At 43.9% G+C, this 12,701-nt stretch overlaps 1 long non-coding RNA gene across 1 annotated transcript; it reads right to left on the minus strand.

Moving 5' to 3' along the window:
* Positions 1-4,587: 4,587 nt before the first annotated feature.
* LOC109492902 lies at positions 4,588-9,285 on the minus strand. The gene is made up of 2 exons (XR_002146869.3): positions 9,040-9,285; positions 4,588-4,937 (listed from the first exon to the last, which is right to left on the minus strand). It is a non-coding gene; the product is annotated as an uncharacterized LOC109492902 (long non-coding RNA).
* Between the last annotated feature and the right edge of the window lie 3,416 nt (positions 9,286-12,701).

Consider the following 12,701-nt stretch of genomic DNA (forward strand, 5'->3'; position numbering starts at 1 on the left):
CATTAGAGGGAAACTAGCACAATAAAAGCCTTGTTTCTGATAAGAGTATCTGTCACTGACATAGAAGAAGCAATGTGTTTTTTATTGAGTCGACCCCCTTAATGAGCAATACACAAAAGATCGTTAATTATAAGCCATCCTCTGTCCCAAGCCCATATGTACATTTGCATTTCCAAAAGCCCCACTCGGCTCTTTTGAAAAGGTTTGCCTTGGTTTTTGCCAGGCTGGTTAGGAAATGGCTGCACCGGAAGATGCTGCCAACATCAACACTAAGCGCACAAGACGTATATGCAAATGGCAGATGCAAATGGTTCAGTCTCCTAGGCAGGCACCTGCCGTGCAGGGAAGGATGTTCAGAGGTAACATCGGTGCCATCCTGGGCTCTCACCCCTGGAAAAACCAGTGTCAACTGGGCAGAGAAGTGAATTTCCTCCTTTCTCTGCATTTGCGTCACAGCACGCACACCAGCAAACAGAATTTAACTGGGTTCTGGGACCATGGACAAGTGAAAAGGAAAAGGAATTGGCAGGCTTGGCAGAGCTCTGTTCTCCCTGGGAAATATGGATTAACTTGCCGAACTAAACAACTTATTGAAGCTGCTTCTTCGGAAATGCTTTTTGGGCTCAACACACTGGGTCAAGCCTTATGCTTATACTTTACACGACCCAAGGTCTTAGAAGACCATTTGTGTTAGAGGAACAATGTGGGCAGGCCTGTTATCCAGCATGCAGGGGGTGTCAGAATATTCTAAAAGGCTAGAGGACACACTGAACAGGAATCCTAACCACACTAATGATTTGGGAAAGGGTGGGGATTGAAGCAGGTGGAAAGGGATCCCACTGGGTGAGCATCTTACTAGCCTAAAAAAGTGAATGGATGAATCGTATGTCATCAGGGAAATATGAGGGAAAAATAACACTGAGCCACCACTGCGCGTCTATCAGGGTGGTCAGAATCCAGAACACTGACACCGCCAAATATTGGCAAGGATGTAGAGCAACAAGAATTCTCATTCGTTGTTCATGGAAATGCGAAATGAAGACCGTTTGGCAGTTTCCTGCAAAACTAAACATACTCTTACCATACGATCCAGCAATTGTGTTCCTTGGTATTTACCCAAAGGAGGTGAAAACTTACGTCCACATAAAAACCTGCACGTGGATGTTTCTAACAGCTTTATTCGTAATTGCCACAACTTGGAAGCAACCAAGATGCCCTTCGGTAGGTGGATGGATCAACAGTGGGGCATCTAGACATGGGATACTCTACAACCCTACAAAGAAATGAGCTATCGATCCATAAAAATGCATGGAGTAATCTTAAATGCAAATTACTGCGTGAAAGAAGTCAACCTGAAAAGGCCCCATACCCTATGGTTCCAACTAAATGGCATTGTGGAAAAGGCAATGGAGTCGGTGAAAAGATGAGTGGTAATCGGAGGCTTGGGCGGGAGCAGGGGGAGGGATGAATCATTGTAGTGCAGAGGATTTTTAGGGCAGTGAAAATGCTCCTTGTGATACCATAATGATGGATACATGTCATTGCACATTTGTCCAAACCCACAGAATGCACAACACCAATGTAAACAATGGACTTTGGGTGATTATGATGTGTTGATGTAGGTTCATCAGTTGCAGCAAATGTATCATTCTGGTGGGGCTCTGCATGTGTGGGGCCAGGGTGGGGTACATGGGAAATCTCGGTACCTTCCTCTCAATTTGCTGTGAACCTAAAAGTGCTTTAAAAAACTAAGACTTTTTTTTTTCAAAGCTTATTTATTTTGAGAGAGAAAAGGAGAGAGATTGGGGGAGGGGCAGAGAGAGGGAGAGGGAGAATCCCAAGCAGGCTATGCACTGTCAGAGCAGAGCTCGACGACAGGGCTCGATCTCACGAACTGTGAGATCATCACCTGAGCCGAAATCAAGAGTCAGATGCTTAACCAACTGAGACACCGAGGTGCCCCCCAAAATAAGTCTTAATGAAAGTTTTTTTTTTTAAACTTTAGGAGCTGTGTCAGGAAAACATCTTCCCTAGGTTTAGCAGGACCATGCCCAATAGACCAAGCAGAATGAGCACTCGAATAGAACCTATGTGAACCATATACACATAGCGAGAATGGGGGCACTAGGAGGCAAATAACTATTTAAATGAGCCATATTTCAGGTCTTATAATATGGAAACAGGTTTTCATTTCAAACAGCTTCATGCAAACCATTGTTTATAATTATCATGATCCCAAGATGTTGCATGTACATCAAATTTGGCTACATGAAATTTTTCCTCCAATGGTTTACAATCTCTTTCAGCTCTGAAGTTAACAATTCAGGTATGTGTTTTCTAAGGCGCTTGATGTTTATTGTACATCCTTTTTAAGTCTAATTTCCCTCAACATTCTGTCTTTCCCTTTTATTCTTCTGCCAAATATTTAGTCAGTAAGTACTACGGGTCAGGCATAGTTCTTAGCATTGACTTCATGTTTATTTGCCATTCTGTCCTTTTATTTACAGTCGGTGAAGATTTAGGATGACACTGTAATAGCACACACAAAAGACAGTAAAAGCCACAGTGCTGACTGTTGAAATGGACAGGATACAAAGAGATGTAGCACTTGATAAGATGGCAGGATAATGGGACAGATGGGGAAACTGATGATCCTTCTCAGTGAGGACAGGTGTATCTGGGAATACTAACCCAGTTCATCCTCGTGTTTTCCTGCCCTCTTTTTTTCTCCCACTTGTACCCCAGGGATTTTTCTGTCCTCTAGCCTATACCACAGGAGGAAAAAACTAATTCTTCAAAGAAGCAATTTCCTTTCCAAAATGTCTAATGCATCATTCAATTACATCTGAGGTTCTCAGCTAATGAGCCAAAACATTTGCAGTTTTTCTACACAAGCAAGAAAACACAGAGTCAAAAAGAAGTGAAATTGATTTAGAAGACTAGACCTTTCACCTAAAGGAAAAGTAATGCTTCCCAGAGCGATACGTAATTGAACCGACTGCAATGCATGGGTTAAGCCATCTTCTTAAAATGACTACAAACTCATAAAGCAAATAGTGATGCTTTGTTTTTGGGGTTTTTTTAAGTTTTTTTTAATGTTTATTTATTTTCTTTGAGAGAGGGAGAGAGACAGAGTGTGAGCAGGGGAGGAGCAGAGACAGAGGGAGACACAGAATCCAAAGCAGGCTCCAGGCCCTGAGCTGTCAGCACAGAGCCTGATGTGGGGCTCGAACCCACAAACTGTGAGATCATGACCTGAGCCGAAGTCAGGTGCTTAACCGACTGAGCCGCCCGGGCGCCCCTACATGGTGATGCTTTGTAGGAAATGAAAGTGATGAAGTCTGTGTAACAGCTCCTTTTTTTAAAAAAAGTTTATTTATGTATTTAAATCATCTCTACACCCACCATGGGTTCGAACTCAGGACCCCGAGAAGAAAGAGTCTCATCCTCTTCTGACTGAGCCAGCCAAGTGCCCCTAACAACTCACTCTTAATGTCATCCTTTTGTCCCTTAACTTTTAAAAACTCTATAGTATGCACTGCAATTATCAATAAAATATAACTCCCATTTATGAATGGCCCTCAGCATAAAGTGGATGTGCACCGACCTGTCCTGCACAGCCCATTATAACTGCTGATGGTGTCCCCAGCCAGAATGGTGAGTTAATGTCAGGGCTACGACTACGAGTCCAAGTGCAAATCCCTCTCCGATTCACTTTTCTCTGTCCCTTTTTTAGTATATGTGCTGCCGAAGCGAGCACATCTCTGTCCCTTAATGAGAATAACACCCCAATACAGACATAAACCTCCCCCAAGTTCTGATCACTCCACTTGTATTATTTAGGAGGTAAACTCCAAGTCTCCTAAAACTTCAAAACTCCGGCAGTTTTGACCAACACCTGCTTGAGAAGAGCACTTGTTTGCCCACTAAGATGCGAGCAAAGAGCAGACAGTTCTGCTGTGGCCCCAGCAAGGTGCATGGCATGCTGTAAGTGCTCAGTTAACGACGGTTGACACGAAGGAGGAGATTGGCTGTCCTGCAAAGAAAACAATATTATGTTCTTTGCATCTGATGAGATCACTCCACTCTTCGCGTTTCACCTCGGGAAAATATTCCCTGTGTTCCCTACAGGTCTGCCAAGAATGTAGGAGGAAAATGACAGCTGGAAATTCAGAAAATAACCTGCCCCGAAAGAAGATGAGGCTCACAAAAACGCAGGCAGCTCTACGGGGTCTTAATGACCCCTGGTAAGCCAGGAGGCACCCTAGCATTCTGGATAACTGAGATGTGTCAAGAAATCTCAGATTCGAATATAACAGAACACACAAAAAAAGTGAAGGTGATTGGAACTATTTGCTTTGAGCAAATCGCTGAGGGCGAGTACCTAAACCTCACTCAATCTCAGGTTCCTTACCTATAAAATGAAAATAACACAGCTGCCTCCTGAGGTTGTTGGCACAATTATGTGAGATCCTGTGCTAACATATATTCACTAAATGTAAGCTATTAACCATAATGACTTGGTGACGGGAGATAATCCAAGAAACAAGTGAGCTCACAAAGGAATTGATTCAGATTGGACGTGACGAAGGCACCAAACATCAGAGGCTTTATTCCTCAGCTCGCCACCGCGCCTTCCCCACCCCACCGCCAAGGCAGAGATTTTTAACCTCGGATCTAAAGACCCTTCAAACTCTCTGAAATTGACTGCGGGATGTTGTGCCGATGTGCATTCTTCTACAAAGAGTCCAAAGTATTCGCTAAGATTCTCAAAGCCGTCTGGCACCTCCCCCAAATTCAGAGTCACTGCCATAGAATTATAGCAAACTCTTCCTTCGGGTCTTGTTTTCCAGTCTAAATGGACACAAAACTCTCTTCTTCCTCTTTTGGTTCAGCCAATCCATGGTACACCTTCTCAAAAGAATTCTACGACGAATCTAAGGAGAAATTAGAAACGGAAATAAAACCCATACAAAAAACCAAAAATGTTTGGAAAGATGAGCATCAAAGCACATAGCACAGGTCCCAATTCTGAGACCCCAGGACAGCCACGCCCGGGCTGGGCCTGCACGCAGGTGTGTGGACCCACATGCCTTCCTTCGTGGCTCCTCTCTTTTGTCCCTTAGACTAACTGCTTTCTTTCATTTAAAAGTGGAATTCTTTTAGACAATTTGCCATCTGCTTGGATTTCTTCGCATGGATACAGACCATCGGCTTCTCTCTTAAAATAACGTAAAGGAGAGTTTACTGGGGCTCCTGGGTGGCTCAGTCGGTTAAACGTCCAACTCTTGATATCAGCTCAGGTCATGATATCACAGTTTTGTGAGTTCAAGCCCCTCATCCGGCTCAGTGCACGGGCTGCTTGGGATTCTCTCTCTCCTCTCTCTCTGCCCCTCCCCAACTAGCTCACGCGCTCTCTCTCTCAAAATAATAAATATTAAAAAAAAAAAAAAAAAAGAAGGGGCCCCTGGGTGGCCTCGGACTTCAGCTCAGGTCATAGTCTCGCAGTTCTTAGGTTTGAGCCCTGCGTCGGACTCTCTGCTGTCAGCACAGAGACTCCTTAGGATCCTCTGTCTCCCTCTGTCTCTGCCCCTCCTATGCACGTGCTCTTTCTCTCTCTTTCAAAAATAAACATTAAAATATTTTTTTAGGGGCGCCTGGGTGGCGCAGTCGGTTAAGCGTCCGACTTCAGCCAGGTCACGATCTCGCGGTCCGTGAGTTCGAGCCCCGCGTCGGGCTCTGGGCTGATGGCTCAGAGCCTGGAGCCTGCTTCCGATTCTGTGTCTCCCTCTCTCTCTGCCCCTCCCCCGTTCATGCTCTGTCTCTCTCTGTCCCTAAAATAAATAAACGTTGAAAAAAAAATTTTTTTTAATATTTTTTTTAAAAAAAGGAGAGTTTACTAATAACCAAAATGGCTGAAAATTATTCAATCTCTAGATGCCTGGGTGACTAGGGAGAGAGGCAGAGGAGATTAGAGAGAAAGAGAATATGGGGTGAACCAGAAAAGAAAAAAAATTGTTAGAGCCCTATACTATCAACAAAAGGATTTGCTTATTAGCACATACCCACTATCAGTTATTAGGTCCTTAATGTCAGTGAGTTTCACTGAGTAATAGATTCCTTTTCAGAACGAGGGATCAGAGGTAGGTAAGGAATACAATGATGTTAGATCTATTAGAATCCTCGAATATGCTCTCCTTCTCTCCCTCTATTATTAAGTCTGAATGGGTGAGGGCCTTCCAGAAAGCAAAGGGCAGGAAAGAAATCATGAAGACTAGAGGAGTTTCTGGAAATTATTCATATCTAATTCACAAACACCGATTGAGTTTTTATTGAATGCCACTCTCTGGACGAGACTCTAAAGAGGAGGAAAATGAATAAAACTGAGTTCATGTTTTTAAGAAGCTCTTAATCTAAGGAAAGGTATAAATGATAAATATGATTTAAAATGATAAGCATGTTCATTCTGTGACAGGGAGCCGGAAGAGAAATAAGTTTCTTTTAAAAAAAATTTTTTTTAACGTGTATTCACTTTTGAGAGACAGAGAGAGACAGAGCACAAGCGGGGGAGGGGCAGAGAGAGAGGGAGACGCGGGATGAGAAGCAGGCTCCAGGCTCTGAGCTGTCAGCACAGAGCCCGATACGGGGCTTGAACTCACGAGCTGTGAGATCATGACCTGCGCCGAAGTCGGACGCCTAACCGACTGAGCCACCCAGGCGCCCCAGAAGAGAAATAAATTTCAAGAAAACACATCCCACTCTGAAGATCAGATCGCCCTACTTGAAAATTATCTCTGGGATCTGCCCTTTCCTGTCTACAACCACCTCCTGTTCTTCCTAGACTCAAAAGTCAAAGTTGACATGAAAATTTTCCTGGGATCACAGCATTTCATGGTAAAGTCCAGGGATAGGCCCTCCTGAGCATTTTGGCTCTAGAGACAGTAATATCTTTCCACTTCCAAGGCAATGAAAAAGAAAAGGAGAGTTCTTTTTTTTTTTTTTCCACAGACAGTCCTTGGAATTGTAATCTTTCCCCCTTGCTTCCTTTTTCTGCAAAAGTCACCAGTTTGCAACACAGAAACTATTTTGCCAGAGTGTAAAGAAATTTCAGGGTGTGAGCTCCTTTGAGGTAGACAACATATGGGCATGCAGTCTGGTTCCTTAGACCAACTTGACACCAACTGATCCATTAGTAACTGGATGGCTCCTAAGTTCTACTTCCTAGCCCTACATTTGTTCCCCAGGAAGCCAAACCCTTTTTGTGTAGACCCATCCAATCTTAAACCAAAACCATTCTCTTCCCCATCACAGGAACCTCTCACAGCAAGTCATTGGGAGATAGAAACCTTGAGTGCCAACAGGTGTGGGCAAGGGAAAGAGAATAAGCTAGGCCAACCCTGGGGGGGCGCCTGGGTGGCTCAGTCGGTTGAGCTTCCGACGGTGGCTCAGGTCATGATCTCACAGTTTGTGAGTTCGAGCCCCGCATCGGGCTCTGCGCTGACAGCGCAGAGCCTGGAGCCTGCTTCCAATTCTGTGTCCCCCTCTCTCTCTGCCCCGCCCCTGCTTGTGCTCTGTCTCTCTCTGTCTTTCAAAAATGAATAAACATTAAAAAAATTTTTTTTTAAAAAAAAGGTAGCTCAACCCTGCGATCCACCAGCGGGGTAAAGAAGAGGAATCCTAGAAAAGTGTATTACATTGGCAGGAGGTCCAGCTTCTTCCCCCTGAACTTCCAGGAACTCTTACCAACCCACACCCCACTACACCCACCTCTCTCTCCAATGGGCCCCATGCCCCCCTTTCAGACCTCCACCAGACCTGCCCAGCTGGAATTTCAAACGGGGACCAACTTAGTCATCACCGTGGTTAGCAAATGGATGTCTCCTCCCTGCTGCTGCAGCAGGAGAGAATTTTCTCGTCCAAAGTGAGCACTTAAAACCGTAACTGAGCTCTCTAACTACCACACATATACCCCTCCTACTTCCTCCTATATTCTTATCTCTGGGATAGCTCCGTTATAATGGTTAATTTTATGTGTCAGCTTAAATAATCACAGGATGCCCACCCAGGTTAAATGTTATTTCTGGGAGTGTCTGTGAGGATATTTCCAGATAAGATTAGTATTTGAATGTACGGACTCAAGAAAGTCAACTGCCCTCCCAGTGTGGGTGGGTATTATGGTCTGAATGTTTGTGTCCCCCCACCAAAATTCCTATGTTGAGATCCTAATCCTCAAGCTGATGGTATTAGAAGGTGAGACTCTCGGGAGGTGATTGGTCCCCTTATAGAACAGGACCCGCAGAACTCCCTTGCCCCTTTGCTCCATATGAAGACAAAGCAAGAAGTCAATAGTATGAAACCAAGGAGAGAGCCCTCACCGGAAGTAGACCATTGCTGGTACCCTGATTTCAGACTTCTGGCCTCCAGAACTGTGAGAGATAAATGTCCTCTGTTATAGGCCACCAGATCTGTGGTGCATCATTACAGTCCAAACAGACCAAACAGTGGGCACCATCCAATCTCTCGAGGGGCTAAATAGAACAAAAGGCAGAAGAAGGAAGAATTTGCGCCCTTTCCCTCCTGCCTTGATGATTGAGATGGGACGTCTCATTTCATTTTCTCCAGCCCTAGAGCTTGGATTTATACTACTGGCTCCCCTGGTTCTCAGGGGTTCAGACTCAAACTAAATTACACCACCAGCTTGCAGATGGAGATCATGGGGCCTCGCGGCCTCTAAACTCTGTGAGTCAATTCCTCATAATAAATCTTCCATCGATTCTGTTTCCCTGGAGAACCCTGACTTGTACCCTCCTCAAGTCCCCACCTCGGACAGTAAGACCCGCACCTCTCCCTCGCCTCCCACATCTGAATCAGCCAAGTCCTTAGAGACGCAAAGCATCATCACATCACTTCTTCCCTCAGTGACTGAGATCTTCTGTAACTACCCTCTCCCTGCTTCCAGTCTGTTCCTTCGCCCCTCCTTTTCCCAATAGGGTACCACGGAGCTGCCACAAAAAATGATATAAAGCTGCTCGTGCTTACCATCAAGCCTTCCTGATGCCTCAGGCATAAAGTTGAAATGCCTCTATGTGTCATGTGAGACACTTTCTGATCTACTTCTCTCTCTCTCTCTCTTTTCCCCCATAATGGAATCGTTTAACCAGTTGAAACAAAAGGAGATGTACTGAAAGGATATGGGGGCTGAGGCTTGGGAAGAGGCAGGAACCATGGATACTAAGGGGGAAATAGAATGGACAGCAGGAGTGTTCCAATGGGAACAATCCACGAGGCATGACAGTATCGCAGTGAATTACCTCCAAGTCTTCATTCCAGCCTTGGGTCAAAAGTGAAGTTCAAGGAGAGAGAATCCGAATGGCATAGCTCAGCTTGCTGTCGTTGTACTATTGAGATCACGTAAGGAAGGGTGTTTAACTCAAGTCTCTAGGAGAAAGGGACCTGTGTATTCCCTCCTGTCGACAGTACAACAGTGGGCACTGGGTAAGGAGACAGATTAAGTCCCCAGAATAAATCAGTGTGGGGTGCAGCTGCTGGTCATCCGAAAAGTAACAATTGTGTATGTCACGATGCTGTTTTTCTTGAAACACTTCATCCCACCCTACCCACCCACCATTACCACCCTCATCCTGCCTGATGCATTCTTGCTTCTTCTGGGAAGCTTAGCTCTGCATTACCTCATCTAGGATGTCTTCTTTGAACCCCACAGTCTATGTGAGGGGCCCCTCTTCTGCATATCTTCATTATCGCTCTCATCATACCAAGCTGAAATGATTTCTTTGTCCTCTTCCACGATTATGAGTTAAATGGCCCCTTGTGAACTGCCAAGGAATCCTTAACCACCAAGGGTAACACTGAAAAAAAATGCAGATGCGTTTCAAACAATTGATTTAAATATAGTGACCTGCCAAAAATGTTTTTTTGGACTGCCTTACGAAACCATTTTTAATGAAAGAAATGGAGGCTTCTCTGGGAAGCCCTAAGAAATCCCTGAATAATTCATGCATCTCTACACTGCTGCAGTGATTTGCATACTGCACACCTAAGGGGATTCTAGAACCAAATCCAGTCTCACCTTTGGTTCCTCGCTGATGTAATTCAGCAGCATATCATGACTTTTCTCTCCAGGCTAAAGCAAATAAGCTCATTGAATGCTTGGTTGGGATTCCTAATCTGTGGGAATTTTCTGTTTGTTTTAATATCTGCGAAGAATCTTAGTTTAATGTGTGGAAAGAGAGAAACATATTAATATATTTCTATAACCATCTTGTGTGCTTTTGAGAATGATTCATTCATTTTTAAACCATGTTCCCTACTAAATTAGTCTGGCTGTCCTCCAGATCCATTTCGTTAGAGGATATTACAAATGTATTACAAAAGGGCTTGCTAAGTGAATCATTGATGGGCTTAATAAAGTCATTTAAAGGAAAACTCAACTACATCAACTGGGCTTTGTCAGGCACTGAGCCATATTCGGAGAGGAATGCATGTTATATGGGAAACAAAGGACATTACAGATAACCTATTTTAAAACAGCAAATTTAGGGGCACCCGTGTGACTCAGTCAGTTAAGCATCCAACTTTGGTTCAGGTCATGATCTCACGGTTTGTGGGTTCGAGCCCTGCATCGGCTCTGTGCTGATCGCTCAGAACCTGGAGGCTGCTTCAGAATCTCTCTCTCTCTCTCTCTCTCTCTCTCTCTCTCTCTCAAAAATAAACATTAAAAAAAATTTTATAAGTAAATTTAAAAGATAGTTGGGGGGGGTGCACCTAGGTGGCTCAGTCATTTAAGCATCCAACTCTTGATTTCGACTCAAGTCAGGATCTCAGTTTGTGAGATCGAGCCCCACATCGGGTTCTGTGCTGACAGCATGGAGCCTGCTTGGGATTCTCTCTGTCTTCCTGTCTCTCTCTGCCCCTTCCCTGTTCTCTCTCTCTCTCTTTCAAAATAAAAAAAAAAAAAAAAAAAAAAAAAAAAAAAAAAAAAAAGATAGTTGTGGGGGGAGTAAAGCATGCGCACATGCATACATAAAGAAGAAGAAATAAGTATTTGTGCACTAGTAATTGAACAGAAATCTAACACAACAAGTTCCTAAAGCTGTGAGCTTGGTAGACTCTCAAGGTAAGCCAAGATATGCTAGATCTCCTCCACAATATTACGGATAAAGTGGGCACCTGGGTGGCTCAGTCCTTTAGCATGTGACTTCCGCTCAGGTCATGATTTCACAGTTTGTGAGTTCAAGTCCCACATCCGGCAAGCCCTACTTTTGGTAAAACACAAACCGTGCATTGGGTGAGCGCTGCTTCTCTCTCTCTCTCTCTCTCTCTCTCTGCCCCTCACTCGCACCCTCTCTTCCTCTCTCTCAAGCAAACAAACAAACAAAAAATACTGGGGATAAAGTATTGTCTTGGATGGAGGAAGCCTGATTCCAAGTTTATTGCTTGAATTTGAATAGGGTGGGAGTGCCTGCCAGAAAAAAAAATGCAGTGGAGGTGAGGGCTTAGATGAATGTGAATCTAGAAAAGCAGGAATAAACAAGCCAGACCTTGTGGCCAGGACATGGGCCAAACTGCCAGTGACTGAATCCGAAATGTCCCAGCGTCATCATAAGAAAGGAGTCCATAGCCACCAACACAAAACCAGGTTGTGGACAGGGACCCTGAGTCCTAACTGGAAGCAACTGCAAAATTGTGAGACAGGAAAAGAGTAAACAGGCAGAAGAGAAAGGGATAGAAAAAGAAAGTAAGAGAAAGTCTGTGTGATACCCCTCCAGATGTATGTCTCGAACATTCAAATGCTAACACCCTTAAAAAAAACCAGCACTAAGAAAGGCAGCCAATAAAATCAAAATTGGGAGACTTTCATGCCACATTATGTGAGAGTAATAGCAGAATCTGAAAGTTCATTTATTTATTTTTTATTTACTTAGAGTATGTGCAAGTGAATGGGGGATGGGCAGAGAGAGAGAGAGAGAGAGAGAATCCCAAGGAGACTCCCACACTGTCAGGACAGAGCCTGATGCGGGGCTTGAACTCACAAGCTGTGAGATCATGACCTAAGCTGAAATCCAGAGCCAGATGCTTAACTGACCGAGCCACCCAGGTGCCCCTGAAAGTTCATTTAAAATAAGGGTTTTTAGAATCTTCAAAGAGAAAAAGAAAGAATATCCATTGAAATGGTCAGTAAACTGTGGAACAAAACAGGTGTGTATGGAAAAGATCAGATTGGAAATCCTGGTAATGAAAAGCATAGTACTTTAATTAAAAGTGCCATAGACAGGATTAATTCCATCTTGGAAATAGTAATAGAGACAACTGGTGAACTGGAAAATGATGTCGAGGAATTTACCCAGAATGCAACATAAAGAATTTAACAGGGGGCTGAACTGCAGCTAAGAGACAGAGAACACATACTGAGAGGTTCTAATATATGTCTAACGGGGGATTTCAAGAATAGAATAGAGGAAAATATCTGTGAATCAGTAGCCCAAGAGACACCGGCTGAGAACTTTTCATAACCAAGGAAATGACATGTGTTCTCAGAAGAAAATAATATACGAAACCTTTTACGCTTGTAAAAGGGATCACCAGATGTCAAACAGAATACATAATAGCGAACTTAACCAAGAAACATTTGATAGTGACGTTGGTAAACATTGAAGATAAGAGAAAATCTTAAAAGCTCCTGG

The sequence above is a fragment of the Felis catus genome, chromosome A1, assembly GCF_018350175.1.
Source record: "Felis catus isolate Fca126 chromosome A1, F.catus_Fca126_mat1.0, whole genome shotgun sequence".
NCBI lineage: Eukaryota > Metazoa > Chordata > Mammalia > Carnivora > Felidae > Felis > Felis catus.